This window comes from Myxine glutinosa, chromosome 9 (assembly GCF_964187855.1).
Source record: "Myxine glutinosa chromosome 9, kmMyxGlut1.1, whole genome shotgun sequence".
Lineage (NCBI taxonomy): Eukaryota > Metazoa > Chordata > Myxini > Myxiniformes > Myxinidae > Myxine > Myxine glutinosa.
Window position 1 is genome coordinate 119,072,158 of NC_136269.1, and position 13,496 is coordinate 119,085,653.

Here is a 13,496-nt window from a genome sequence, read left to right on the forward strand (position 1 = left end):
CTCATGTGCGAAGCAAACGAGCAGGCGTGTGGTTTGCTCTTCCAGTCATGCCCATCCTCACAATCTCCGCACGGAAAATTGCAGTTCCCAGCCCATGGGTCTTCCTCCTCACAACCACTAGCAAGATGTCCCAACACGGCCACTCACGATGGTGTGCAAAATCAGAAGGGGCGAGATGATGTCGGGCACACGACCGCCCATGATGAAATCCACAATGAGGAGGACCAAAAGGACGTCGACGCCGAGAGACAAAATGTCGATGCTGGGAGAGACAAAATGCGACCGTTCACCAACAAAGTCCAAAACGAGCAGGTGCAAGAAAGCAATAACGACCGTTCGCTATGGTCTCCAGAACAAGAAGGGGCAAGAGGGCAATAACGACCGTTTGCTATGGTATTCAGAACGAGAAGGCGCAAGAGGACAAAAATGTAAGGCTTATCTTCGTCCCCGTCACGAGGGGGCGGGGAATGTTAACTAGCTTAGGGCATAAGGGTAAATTATCCCTTATAAGTCTTACCCTATGTGATTTATCCTTTGGCTCTTTTGGCACTGCACCATAGACACTAGTGAGAAATCCCCATTAATTGCACTAAATAATAACCATAAAACCAACCAGAAGCCAGTTTGAGCACGGCCATTTGGGACGCACCAGCTACATCGCCACGGAAGGCAGGCAGGCCGAAGACATGCCCCAAGGAGCGGTGATTGGCCAGGGCAGAGCAAGAAGCAACTCGTTATTGGGTGGGGGTTGACCAACGGGAAGGCCGGGGTAAGAAGGACTCGGGATTGGCCAGGGCGGAGCAAGAAGCTACCCGCTGATTGGTGGAAGGAAGGCCAAAGAGGAAGCAGAGCACCGATTGGTGAGGACCACCGAGGACGTCAGTGGCGAGCAAGAAGCGGTGCGCTGGTTGGTGGAGAAGCACTGATGACATCACGACCTGACGTTAAAAGAACTCGAGGACTGACATTTTCACTCCCCCCTTCTCTTGCCCTTCTCTTGCCCTATTGCTTTCTGATCCTCTCTGACCCTCCAATCTTGCCCTGTTCTTGCCCTCTTCTGATACCCTTGTTCTTCTCCCTCGTGTGTTTGTGCTTGGACCGGCCATGGTCAGAGATGCCACTGGGAGACGTGCAGAGTTTTGCAGGCGGAAACGACGCGTGGCTTGCCGCTACAGTGCAACGAGGCCTAGTTCCCGCCAACGCCGGCCGGACCTCCGGAGCATTGACGATTCCTGGCTAGACCCTCCCCCCCCCTCCCCCCCGAGCTGATCAGAGCTAAGAGCACGATAAACACACACCCTATTATTTTACAGTTCTTTTATTCCCCATTTGTCCATGTTATAAGTCTGGTGTGAAGGACCCCAGAGGAATTTAGTTTTACCATCGCGTTTCCCTTGTTATCGGCATTTCTTTTCATAAAACCTTCCATTGTTTTCTGTACATTTATAAACCCGGTGTTTGTTTGAGTTGTTTTCCACAGGTTTGAGACTGCCCGGCAGGATCACTCAGCTAAGCGCTCAGCTTCCTCCCCTTTCTTTCCCCGCATAGATAAAGTCCACAATTGATCATCACCTTCGGAGTTAAAAGCTCGCTATTGGCCATCCGTGACTCTCCCGGTATTAACCAAGGGGAGTCACACGACAATATATATATATATATATATATATATATATATATATATATATATATATATATATATATATATATATATATATATATATATATATATTGTTGCGGATCCGCCGCCGGCCTTCTCCCCTTACCAAGGGGGGATTAGTCCCCTTGCCTTTGACTGGCCTGGCGGGACCCGGGACCTATGACGTCCCTTCTGGACAGCGCGAAATAGGGTATTGACTGTCTTTCCCTCGCAGTCCCCCTGTACTGTCTTTCCCTCGTGGTCCCCCTTTACTGTCTTTCCCTCGCGGCCCCCCTGTACTGTCTTTCCCTCGCGGTCCCCCTGTACTGTCTTTCCCTCGCGGGCCCCTGTGCTGTGTTCCTGGATGTCTTTTGTTGAATGTGTTTTAATGAATGTTTCCCCCTGTACTGTCTTTCCCTCGCGGTCCCCCTGTACTGTCTTTCCCTCACGGTCCCCCTGTACTGTCTTTCCCTCACGGTCCCCCTGTACTGTCTTTCCCTCGTGGTCCCCCTGTGCTGTGTTCCTGGATGTCTTTTTGTTGAATGTGTTTTAATGAATGTTTCCCCCTGTACTGTCTTTCCCTCGCGGCCCCCCTGTACTGTCTTTCCCTCGCGGTCCCCCTGTACTGTCTTTCCCTCACGGTCCCCTTGTACTGTCTTTCCCTCGCGGTCCCCCTGTACTGTCTTTCCCTCGCGGTCCCCCTGTGCTGTGTTCCTGGATGTCTTTTTGTTGAATGTGTTTTAATGAATGTTTCCCCCTGTACTGTCTTTCCCTTGTGGCCCCCCTGTACTGTCTTTCCCTCGCGGTCCCCCTGTACTGTCTTTTCCTCACGGTCCCCCTGTACTGTCTTTCCCTCGCGGTCCCCCTGTGCTGTCTTTCCCTCGCGGCCCCTCTGTACTGTCTTTCCCTCGCGGTCCCCCTGTACTGTCTTTCCCTCGCGGTCCCCTGTACTGTCTTTCCCTCGTGGTCCCCCTGTACTGTGTTCCTGGATGTCTTTTTGTTGAATGTGTTTTAATGAATGTTTCCCCCTGTACTGTCTTTCCCTCGCGGTCCCCCTGTACTGTCTTTCCCTCGTGGTCCCCCTGTACTGTGTTCCTGGATGTCTTTTTGTTGAATGTGTTTTAATGAATGTTTCCCCCTGTGCTGTCTTTCCCTCGCGGTTGTCAGCTCTTTCACGAGCCTCGATTCAGTATTTAAAAAAAAAAAAAAAAAAAATTAGGACCAAATTCGCTATTCCCTAAATACTCACGCTGCCCTGGAAGCGAGGAAATAAGCCCCACACAAACCACGTGTGTTGATACGCCGAGCGGTGCATACACGCGATCTGCGCCGTTTAGATGATGAACCCGATTCCAGCAGTCTTATTCGTCCCACGCTTAGTCAATGGATAAATCACAAAGGCAATCGAATTGGAAAAAGGAAGAACAAGATTTATTTACACTATTCACAATGATCCAGAAGCAGAGACACACGGCAATCCTTACACAGTCTTACTTAATACCCAAAAGACTACGGGCCCGTTTCATTCACACTCACACAGGGATTGCAGCTGCAGGATGATGGTCCGCGCTTCCAGGGATGGCTCTCGTGCAGCTCCCTCCGGTCTCCGGCTCGTCCCGTGCAGATGGATCCAGGAGAAGGTAGGAGCGCGTAGCACACCGTTTGGACGCACAGGGTTATTACGGGGCAAACGGTAGGGGGTGGGCTCTGGTGCGGTTGGCGGTTAATCACTGGCAGCTATGGCCGCGTTTACTCGCGTGGCTGGAATATTCGCTATTCGCCACCGGCGCGTTTGGCTGTGGCTGCGTACTCGTACCGCCAACGCCTCTTCTTCTTCCCCTCTGGCGCATACGTAATATGGCGAGTTACAGTTCAAAGCCTCAAAGCGAGCGAGTCCTCAAATCCTCAAAGGGCTATCGCAACGAAGTTCTCTCCACAAGTCCTTTTCGATGCGCTTCAACAAATGCTCGCAATGCGCTCGCCTCCTCAAGTCCAGTCCTCTTGATATGCGCTCGCTGTAAAAGTCCTTTCTCTGCGAGTCCTGTTCAAGGGCTTTGTGCAGCGACTTATATAGGCACGCCCCGCGAACCTTCCCGAACTCACCAGACGCGCCTCTCCACGCCCTCTCACGCCATGCCGCTAGAGCCCTGATTGGCTGGTGGCTCTTACCGTCATCGCCTCTGACGCTCTGCCTCGACTCCGCCCCGACCTCAACGCCGGCCCCCACCATTTTTAGGCCTACTCGACTAGTGGACAGTAACTTTGGTAAGTAAGTAAGGATAGTAAGTAAGGACAGTAAAGTGGACAGTAACTAGGACAGACGACACCAGGACAGTAATTTAGAAATAACTACTCGACTAGTGGACAGCCAATGCTTAACAAACTGAGCGGGCAGCCAATGCTTAACAAACCGAGCGGGCAGCCAAATGGGGCGCGGGATGGATTCCGCCCATCGAGGTGGAATTGGAGGGTGGACGCAAAATGAACGGGACCTAATCTCATGTCTTTACACAACGCAGATATTAATAGGGGAAATGGCCTATACTTACACATACTATGACATAACTAATACTACAAGTGTGCCTACGTGTTGCTCGTGGAAATAACTATGAGGGGCAAACCTTTAGCATTTATTGAAGTCATATGTACAATCTCAAAACCGCAGCACTGCCCCCCTCCCTTGCCAGACTCGTCCCCGAGTCGAACCCACACAAGTGAGAACGACCGGTTTTGAGAAAGGTTTGGGACTCGTTTTTAAATGACGTGTGACACTTAGATGTGGTTTCCCTCTACATTTAATGTAACACCCTGTATGTGACAGTTTTACAACACTAGATATGTCCCACCTACTACATTGTGTAACTAACTCTAGCAGACTCACACCCACAGCTAACCAAATTGCGGAATTGATTCTCAAACTAAACATAAAGCCGGTGGGTTATTTACAACTACAACCTAATTATTTACATTTCTGTAACCCAGGACCTGTTCTTTTGTGGAAAGAAATTTGGAGGGGAGAAAACACAGCAATACACCAATGCACCAATTCACATTGCACCAAAAGTTCAAATGTCATAGTGACATATTAATGACATGTCATAAATGTCATATTTATGATAAATGTCATAAATGCACAATCAAATGTTAATGCCAAATGTAAATCAAATGTCATGATAAATGTCACATTTGCTGCTTGGCTGCTGCTTGGCTGCATCTTCTTGCTTCCTGCTTCGTCTTCGGTGTGCCATAATAAAAACTTAAAGGTCTTCTTTCCTGACACACCAGAATACAATATACAAACCGTGTCCGTTTTTATTTGCCAGCAGGGCCAATCTTATGGTCCATCTGCGTGACATTGACGCCACTTAAAGCCAGTGGTCCGCAGGTGCAAGGTAAGTTTGCAGCAAATGTCTGCTCAGCAAAAATGCCAGGCCACAGAACGTGTGGTCCATAAGGTGCATTGGTGCAGCAAAATGCAGCAGGGGTGCTGCACAAGTGTAGCCAGGTGCAGCTGCACAGTTCAGGGTTCCTGCACGCTCCCCTCCAAAATGGGTCCATGGGTGGGGAGGAAGACAAAGTACAGTTAGCAAAGGAAAGGACGCAAAGGTACACACAATACAAGGCAATGCAACATGATGGGCGCAGGAGAGCGAGCAGAGCAAGCTCGTCCCTAACCGTTCGTAACCCCCCATGTCAGCCTACACTACCCTTGCCCTTCCCTGTATTTACAATTTACAAATTCGTCACTATGTCTTGTCTCCCATATCCCCCTCGAAACCAAATTCGTCTTCCAATCCCTCCCAAGAAGGAAGGAATGGAATAAACACAATGTCAAATCATGTCGAGATGCATCTCACCCACTCAAATCGTTCCCAAAAACATGGTGTGGGGTTCCGTCTCCCTTGGTGAGTGGATGTGGATGGTGCGAAGAGATTTCTCATCCGACCTGTCCTCTAATAACATTAACTCGGTTACACTACCCGGGGTCTTGCCCTGCCAATTCAGTTGGCCATCGTTACACTATGTGGTTCTAAAAACCAATTCCCATTGACCCACCCTGTGGTGCCATCCAATTTGGGTCTCACTCCCCAATTTTTCACTACTGTGCCTTTGCACAATTTCGGGGCTGGGTTGTGTGGCTCCACTAGCAGGTCCAACTACCTGTGCACCTCCGCCACTGAAGTCGCCACCCGAGCTTACCTTGCTCCTTGCGACTACCCTAAATCGGGGAAGGCCCCTCCTGGCTCTCTCCCCCTCTGATGCCCTCTCTGGCATTGGGCTAGCCGGGTCCTTCTCCTGGATCCTCGGGCCCCACTGAACACTACTCTGACTGGCTCCCGGAGCCTACCTGCGGCCTCACCTGGCCGACAGACTACAAGTGGCGGAGTGCTCCAATAACCATACGCACCAACAGAGCCCACACACCCAGCCATTCACTGACTCATGCACCCATCCAAGCACTTCATTGCCACTACCTGCACCACAGGTGTTAATATCCAAACAATTTACCTAAACACTCTACCTAACTTTAAACTACCCTCCCCGGGTATTCGTGAAGGGGTCCATCTCCCCCCATTCACTCCTTCGCACCATGCATTCCACACCTTTTACTCCGACACCAAGCATTCCACACACCAAGTATCTTCTCTGGCACTCCTCTTGTGCTCACATTCCTCTTTCCATACACTCCAACACAACTCTATCTGTCCTCAATACACCACTTATACACCACCTCGGGTCATCCCCGACCAATTCCTCATTTGCGCCTCAATCTCAAGCTCATCCTCGCACACAATTTCATTCAATTCCTCATTTGCGCCTCATTTTCAAGCTCATACTCACCCACAATTTCTCCACACTACTACACACACACAGCATCATCTAACTAACTATTTCCCTCTAAAGCTCGTGCTTTCCCGTCTTCCCTTACACGAAGCACTCCCTCGTCATTATCATCCTTCAAATCTGACTACGTCCCCTCTACCTGTACAAATGTCACTACTTAAATCTCGTCCCTACTGTCATCTCTAAATCCCTAACAATATCCTAGCCCCCCCTCGGCTAGTTTACACTGCCATCCCCATAATCTATTGCTCATGTGCCCCCATTGAGGGATCGTAAAACTTCCATTCCCCCATGCCAGGTACCATCGCCAACACATTGGCTATCCGTCCACTGAACTATGAGCCTCTCCGTGCGGCAATACATTTTCGTCACAGCTCGGCTTCAAAAAGCCGAGCAATGCATGCGGGTGGTTGGTCTCCTGTTGATTGGGTCCGTCGGGCATTTTCGATTCAGGGGAGGAGGTTTTGTTGGGCCAAGGTTCCAGGCGCCATCCCTGCGTGGAGCATTTCGGTCCCCGGCATGATGGCCCAGCCTCCCCCGGTCGGAGCACCGCGCCCGCCAGGGGGCGAAGTTCCGACCTCTCCTACCCCCCTTAGAACCGTGCCGATCGCCTTTCCCGCCAAGGCGCGGCACCGACCATACAGGGCAGGGCCCGGCACGAATCGTGCATGGCGCTCCTTGCGAGACCACTGCGGCAACGATCCCCACCGGTCCCCGCAGCACACAAAGCACACCACGCCCCGAGAGCTCGCATCGGCTATCCGTCGCCCTAAACGCTGCCCCAGTCTGCGTCGATGCCCAAGTCGCATCCTCAACACACGCGACCCGTTCCACTCTCGCACATCGAGGCACTCCAGCGCCTCCCATACACCCCCTGCATTCGGTTGTCGCACGCTCTCGTGCATTCTCTTTCCTTGCACACTCAGGTGCACACCACTCAGGCACACTCATGCCACTCACACACTCCATTATTACACATCCTCACGCACACCCTGGCGCACTCATACCACTCACGCACTCCGTTACACACTCTGTAACAACCACGGGTGTGCACTCTTCTGGTACACACCCAATCAGCGCACACTTACCCACGGGTGTGCAATCTCCTGTTGCACACCCAATCACGTGCTCTGGTGTGCACTCCCACACACTCTCCTCAACACGCTCTGATGTGCATCCTCCCTCACTCTCGGCCATCGCACACTCTGTTTCACACTCCGTTTCACACATACACTCCGTTGGGCATTCGCTCTCACTCTCTGTAACACACTCTCCCGTTACACATTTGTGCTCTGGCGCACACTTTTTCCTCACACACGCGCCATTTGCTTTCACACCGCACCACGGACCTTCCACGAGCGCCCGGGTTACATCGCGATCCCAAGCGTGCCAAAAATCTTTTCGCGCCAAACATTTTCGTGCCATACACGCTCCTACTCACCTTCGGGATGCTCTTCTCTGCCAACCGCACCTGCAAACCTTCATTGGGATTAGCAAGCACTGCATCACAATGTGAATACTGACTTTGTACGCATTCCATTTCTTCCCTCGATAATTCCTCTATACTTGCCGTCTCTTCGGCCCCAATGTCAACTATACACATTTCATTTATTTTTTATATTTCCTCAACGACCGCCGGTGCGCTTAAAATTTGCATTTCCAATTCGGCGGCCGTCGGCTTTTCCACACCCCGAGTCGCGATTTCTATACCCTCGGTCAACTTGACTGTGCTCTGCCCAAGCTCGCTTTCCACGCGTTCCTCACATCGCGCTACCCCGTCGCGTCCTTTTGTTTGCGACCTCTTCGCTCAACTTGCGTCTTATGTCCTTCCCCATCTCTTTCGTTTCCTTTTTCGACGCCACCCTCATTTTTCTCAATTCATTCTTTCGGGTGTCCATTTTGCTCCCCAGCCCGTTTTTTACCTCTTCCAATTCACCCCCCATCTGTTTTATGTCCCCGGGCGGATTTGTCACTTTGGGCATCCATTTTGTTTTCCAACCCCAACAACCCATCTTTCATTTCTCGGGTGGATTTGTCCCCCACCAGTTCTATGGATGCCTGTATTTTACGCCATGAATTGTGCCATGTAGGCTTGCAGGTCCATAACCCCCACTTGCGCAGCGGGCGCGGCCCTCGTCGCCATGTGCGAGGCGCCGCCATTTTCTACCCCTACGGCCGGCCCCTCATCAATGTCCTCTTCCATTTCTCTCAATTCTTCCCGGGGGTCCTGGGTTATTGATTCTACCTCCTCGACCTCCTCATTTACCCCCACCCGCATTCGACCGTCTTGGCTAGCCATGGCACGAATTAAATTTCGATTTTTAATAATTGAATTTTGGCCGCTCGTAATTTGAGTGCGTTAAGCGCACTTCGAGTCCAATCCAAACTCCTGACACCAAATGTTGCGGATCCGCCGCTGGCCTTCTCCCGTTACCAAGGGGGGATTAGTCCCCTGGTCTTTGACTGGCCTGGCGGGACCCGGGACCTATGACGTCCCTTCCGGACAGCGCGAAATAGGGTATTAGGACCAAACTCGCTATTACCTAAATACTCGCGCTGCCCTGGAAGCGGGGAAATAAGCCCCGCACGAACCACGTGTGTTGATACGCCGAGCGGTTCGTACACGCGATCCGTGCCGTTTAGATGATGAACCCGATTCCAGCGGTCTTATTCGTCCCACGCTTAGTCAATGGATAAATCACAAAGGTGATCGAATTGGAAAAAGGAAGAACAAGATTTATTTACACTATTCACAATGATCCAGAAGCAGAGACACAGGGCAATCCTTACACAGTCTTACTTAATACCCAAAAGACTACGGGCCCGTTTCACTCACACTCACACTCACACAGGGATTGCAGCTGCAGGATGACGGTCCGCGCATCCAGGGATGGCTCTCGTGCAGCTCCCTCCAGTCTCCGGCTCGTCCCGTGCAGATGGATCCAGGAGAAGGCAGGAGCGCGTAGCACGCCGTTTGGACGCACAGGGTTATTACGGGGCGAATGGTAGGGGGTGGGCTCTGGTGCGGTTGGCGGTTAATCACTGGCAGCTATGGCCGCGTTTACTCGCGTGGCTGGAATATTCGCTATTCGCCACCGGCGCGTTTGGCTGTGACCATGTACTCGTACCGCCAACGCCTCTTCTTCTTCCCCTCTGGCGCGTACGTAATATGGCGAGTTACAGTTGAAAGCCTCAAAGCGAGCGAGTCCTCAAATCCTCAAAGGGCTATTGCGACGAAGTTCTCTCCACAAGTCCTTTTCAATGCGCTTCAACAAATGCTCGCAATGTGCTTGCCTCCTCAAGTCAAGTCCTCTTGATATGCGCTCGCTGTAAAAGTCCTTTCTCTGCGAGTCCTGTTCAAGGGCTTTGTGCAGCGACTTATATAGGCACACCCCGCGAACCTTCCCGAACTCACCAGACGCGCCTCTCCAAGCCCTCTTACGCCATGCCGCTAGAGCCCTGATTGGCTGGTGGCTCTTACCGTCATCGTCTCTGACGCTCTGCCTCGACTCCGCCCCGACCTCAACGCCGGCCCCACCCTTTTTAGGCCTACCTCGTGTTACTCGACTAGTGAACAGCCAATGCTTAAAAAACTGAGCGGGCAGCCAATGCTTAACAAACCGAGCGGGCAGCCAAATGGGGCGCGGGATGGATTCCGCCCATCGAGGTGGAATTGGAGGGTGGACGCAAAATGAACGGGACCTAATCTCATGTCTTTACACAACGCAGATATTAATAGGGGAAATGGCCTATACTTACACATACTAGGACATAACTAATACTACAAGTGGGCCTACGTGTTGCTCGTGGTACTAACTATGAGGGGCCATCCTTTAGCATTTATTGAAGTCATATGTACAATCTCAAAACCGCAGCTATATATATATATATATATATATATATATATATATATATATATATATATATATATATATATATATATATATATATATATATATATACAGTATATATATATTGTTGCGGATATGAGAACTGTATATTTTTTTGATTGTGTGAATTGTTATTATTGTTTATTCTGCGCCCCCCTGCCTCCGGAGCTGTGTAAAGGTGAAAGGGCATCCCATAATTAGTCCACAAGCATACACGTCAGCCAAATAATAGAATACCCCTGTTTGATAGTTATCTCTTATTCTGTGTTTTAGAGTAAGGCTGTGTCTCCCATTAATTGAAGTACTCCATTGCACCAGTGAAAGAGAATAGATCCCCTTTCATTCCCATCCCCAAAATCTCCATTTCCAATTACATCCCCTCTCGTGATTGCCAACCCTCGATTGCCAATTACCTCCCCTCCAATAACCGCCATTGACCACGAGGCAGGGTCGGAGAAGAAAGGCGTGTCCCCACCTCGTCATAGAGGGGAAGAGGGGCGTGCCCGCCCGTCGTCATCAAGGGCGGAGCGGGAGGGTCGCGTGACCAACCAGGGCCGAGGTGAGCACACCGATGGGCGTGTCAGGAAGGCCGGCGGCTTGATCGCTGGAGGCGCTATAAAAGGCGCGCACGCAAGAAGCAAGGGAGTGAGTCGTGAGTTGGTCGTCAGAGGAGGGTCAGGGGTTGCGTTGGTTGCGGTGGTAAGAAGTCGGTGGTGAGAAGTGGTGGCGTCGAGTGGTCAGTGGTTGCGTTGGTTGACGTTGAGTTGTCGATGGTGAGGAGACACCAGGGCCAAGAGAGAGAAGGTTCCAGGTCAATTACCAGCAGTTGCGCCAGAGACGGCAGACGCGCCCTGAGGTGAGCCAGAGAAGCAGCTTTGGCTCCACAAGCAGCGTTGACTCCACCAGGCAGCTTCAACCCATTACCCCGCGGGGACCAGATAGCGGTGGCATCGGTGGCCGTCGAGGTCCAGCCGACGTCCCGTGCGGGATCAAGCCCGAACCATCTGCCCCAGCTGAACCTTCCCATTCCTCCTTCCAGCATTCATTCCTTTCCTCCACCCTTCTTGTGTACGTGAGTTTGTTCTGTGTGTCTTGTCCCTGGGTTAATTAAGTCTGTATAAGCTAGTATTTGCACTGTGTCACCTGCGTCTTATGTGTTGTAAATAAACCTTGATTGCTCCTTTTTGCTTGTGTAAATAATAAATCCCATTACTCGTCTGTACGTCTTCTCGTTTTATTCATTTTCCTCTTTGCATTTCGTCGTTTTAGTCTTTTCCCAGATTGGGCAGCTGCGGTGCGATACGGCCAAAGTTCTGGGTGAATCGGGTGAGTCGGGGATCCTGTAACGGTCGCGGTTGGACCATCCGCTCGGCCCATCATAACATCTAAACCGCGATCAGTAACAATTGGTGTCGGGAAGTGGGATTGGACCCGAAGCGCGCTTAACGCGCTCAAAATTACAAGCTGCTGGAAATTTGTGTTGTTTTTCAAAAACCCGAATTTTGAAATCGCGCCATGGCTGGTCAAGGCGACGGGATGCCGGTGGGAGAGATAGACGGGGTAGAATCGACCCAGGACCTCGGGGAAATGTATGTGGAGGAAGGAGAGGAGGAGAACATTGGCAATGTGGTTGAGGGGGTATCAGACGCACAAAATGGCGCTCTCGCGCACGTGGTTGAGGGGGCCACGGCCGCGGAACCAATGAGCGCGGCCCAAATGCAAGCCTTCATGACCCAATTCATGGTGGAAATGCAGAAAAAAAACGATAGTGGGAAAATGGAAAGCAGAATGATGGGGGCCATTATGGGGCAAATGGGGGCAATGAGGGACGAAGCGAGGGCTGATAGTGAGCGATTGGGGGGCGAAATGGGGGGCAAAATTGGAGAAATGGGGGAACGGCTAGAAGCTAAATTTGAGGGGTTAGACAATGGGATAAAAGAGGTTAAGAATGGGTTAACGGGGGTGGAAAATAGAATGGCTGCCCAGGAGAATCAGTTAGAGGGGGTGAAAAATGGGTTAATGGGGTTAGAAAATAGGATGGAAGACAAATTGCGGGAAATAGGGGAACAATCCGCCCGAGAAATTAAACAAATGGGAGAGCAGATAGAGGAGGTAAAAATCGGGGTAGAAACCAAATTGGATGCTAAGAGGGATGAATTGGGACAGATGAGGGTGGCATCTACAAAGGAGATGGAGGAGATGAAAGAGGAGATACGACGAGGTGTGAGTGAGGAGGTCTCGGGGCTACGCGAGGAGGTAAAGCGAGGTGAGAAGCGTATGGAGAAAGAGGTGAGAAATGGGACGGCAAAGTTACAAGGGGGAATAGAAGATCTGACGGAGGAGGTGGAACAGCTGACAGAGGGACAAACGGAGTTAGTGGAGCAGGTTCAAAGGAACACTGCGGTACTAGGAGGGTTAAAGGCGACACAAAAAGAAATTAAAAACGAATTAATAGCGACACAGAAGCAATGTCAGATGGTACGTGAGGGACTGACAACGAGATTGGACGAGGTGACAGAGGTAATGGAGACAAAGGACCGGCAGGTGAGGATGCACATAGAGACGGTCACGGTAGCCTTAGAGGACGAACTTGAGGAGACGCACCGGGAAATAAAAGAGGTGAAGCAAAAATTAGAGGAAGTGGAAGAAGAGGTGAGTGAAATTAAGAAGGGACGGACAGAAACTAAGAGGGAGATAAAGGAGGAAGTAATGGAATTGGTACAAGGTCTGTGCTCGAATCGTGATGTGCTGCTCACTAACCAAATAAAGAGTTTGCAGGTGGCAAAAGAGGTGCGGAGACGAGGTGCCAAGGTGAGTGGCGAAATATTCGGCAATGTATATGATGTGAGGAAAGCTTCAGTCGGCTTGGGGATTGGTTTGGATCCGGGTGTTCGTGAAAGGCCGTTGGTGAAGTGTGCGACAGGTCTGGTGTGCGAAAAAAGAGGTGTGCGAGAATGTCCGACCATGGGGTGTGTGAGGAAAAAGTGCGCGCCGACCAGTGAGTGTGCTGTCGAGAGTGAGTCGGTCGTAGCGCGTGTGCGAGGGGGTACATGGAAGCGCGCTGTGGTGAGTGTTACAGAGGATGTAACGAGAGAGTGTACACCTGTGGTGAGTGTTACAGAGGA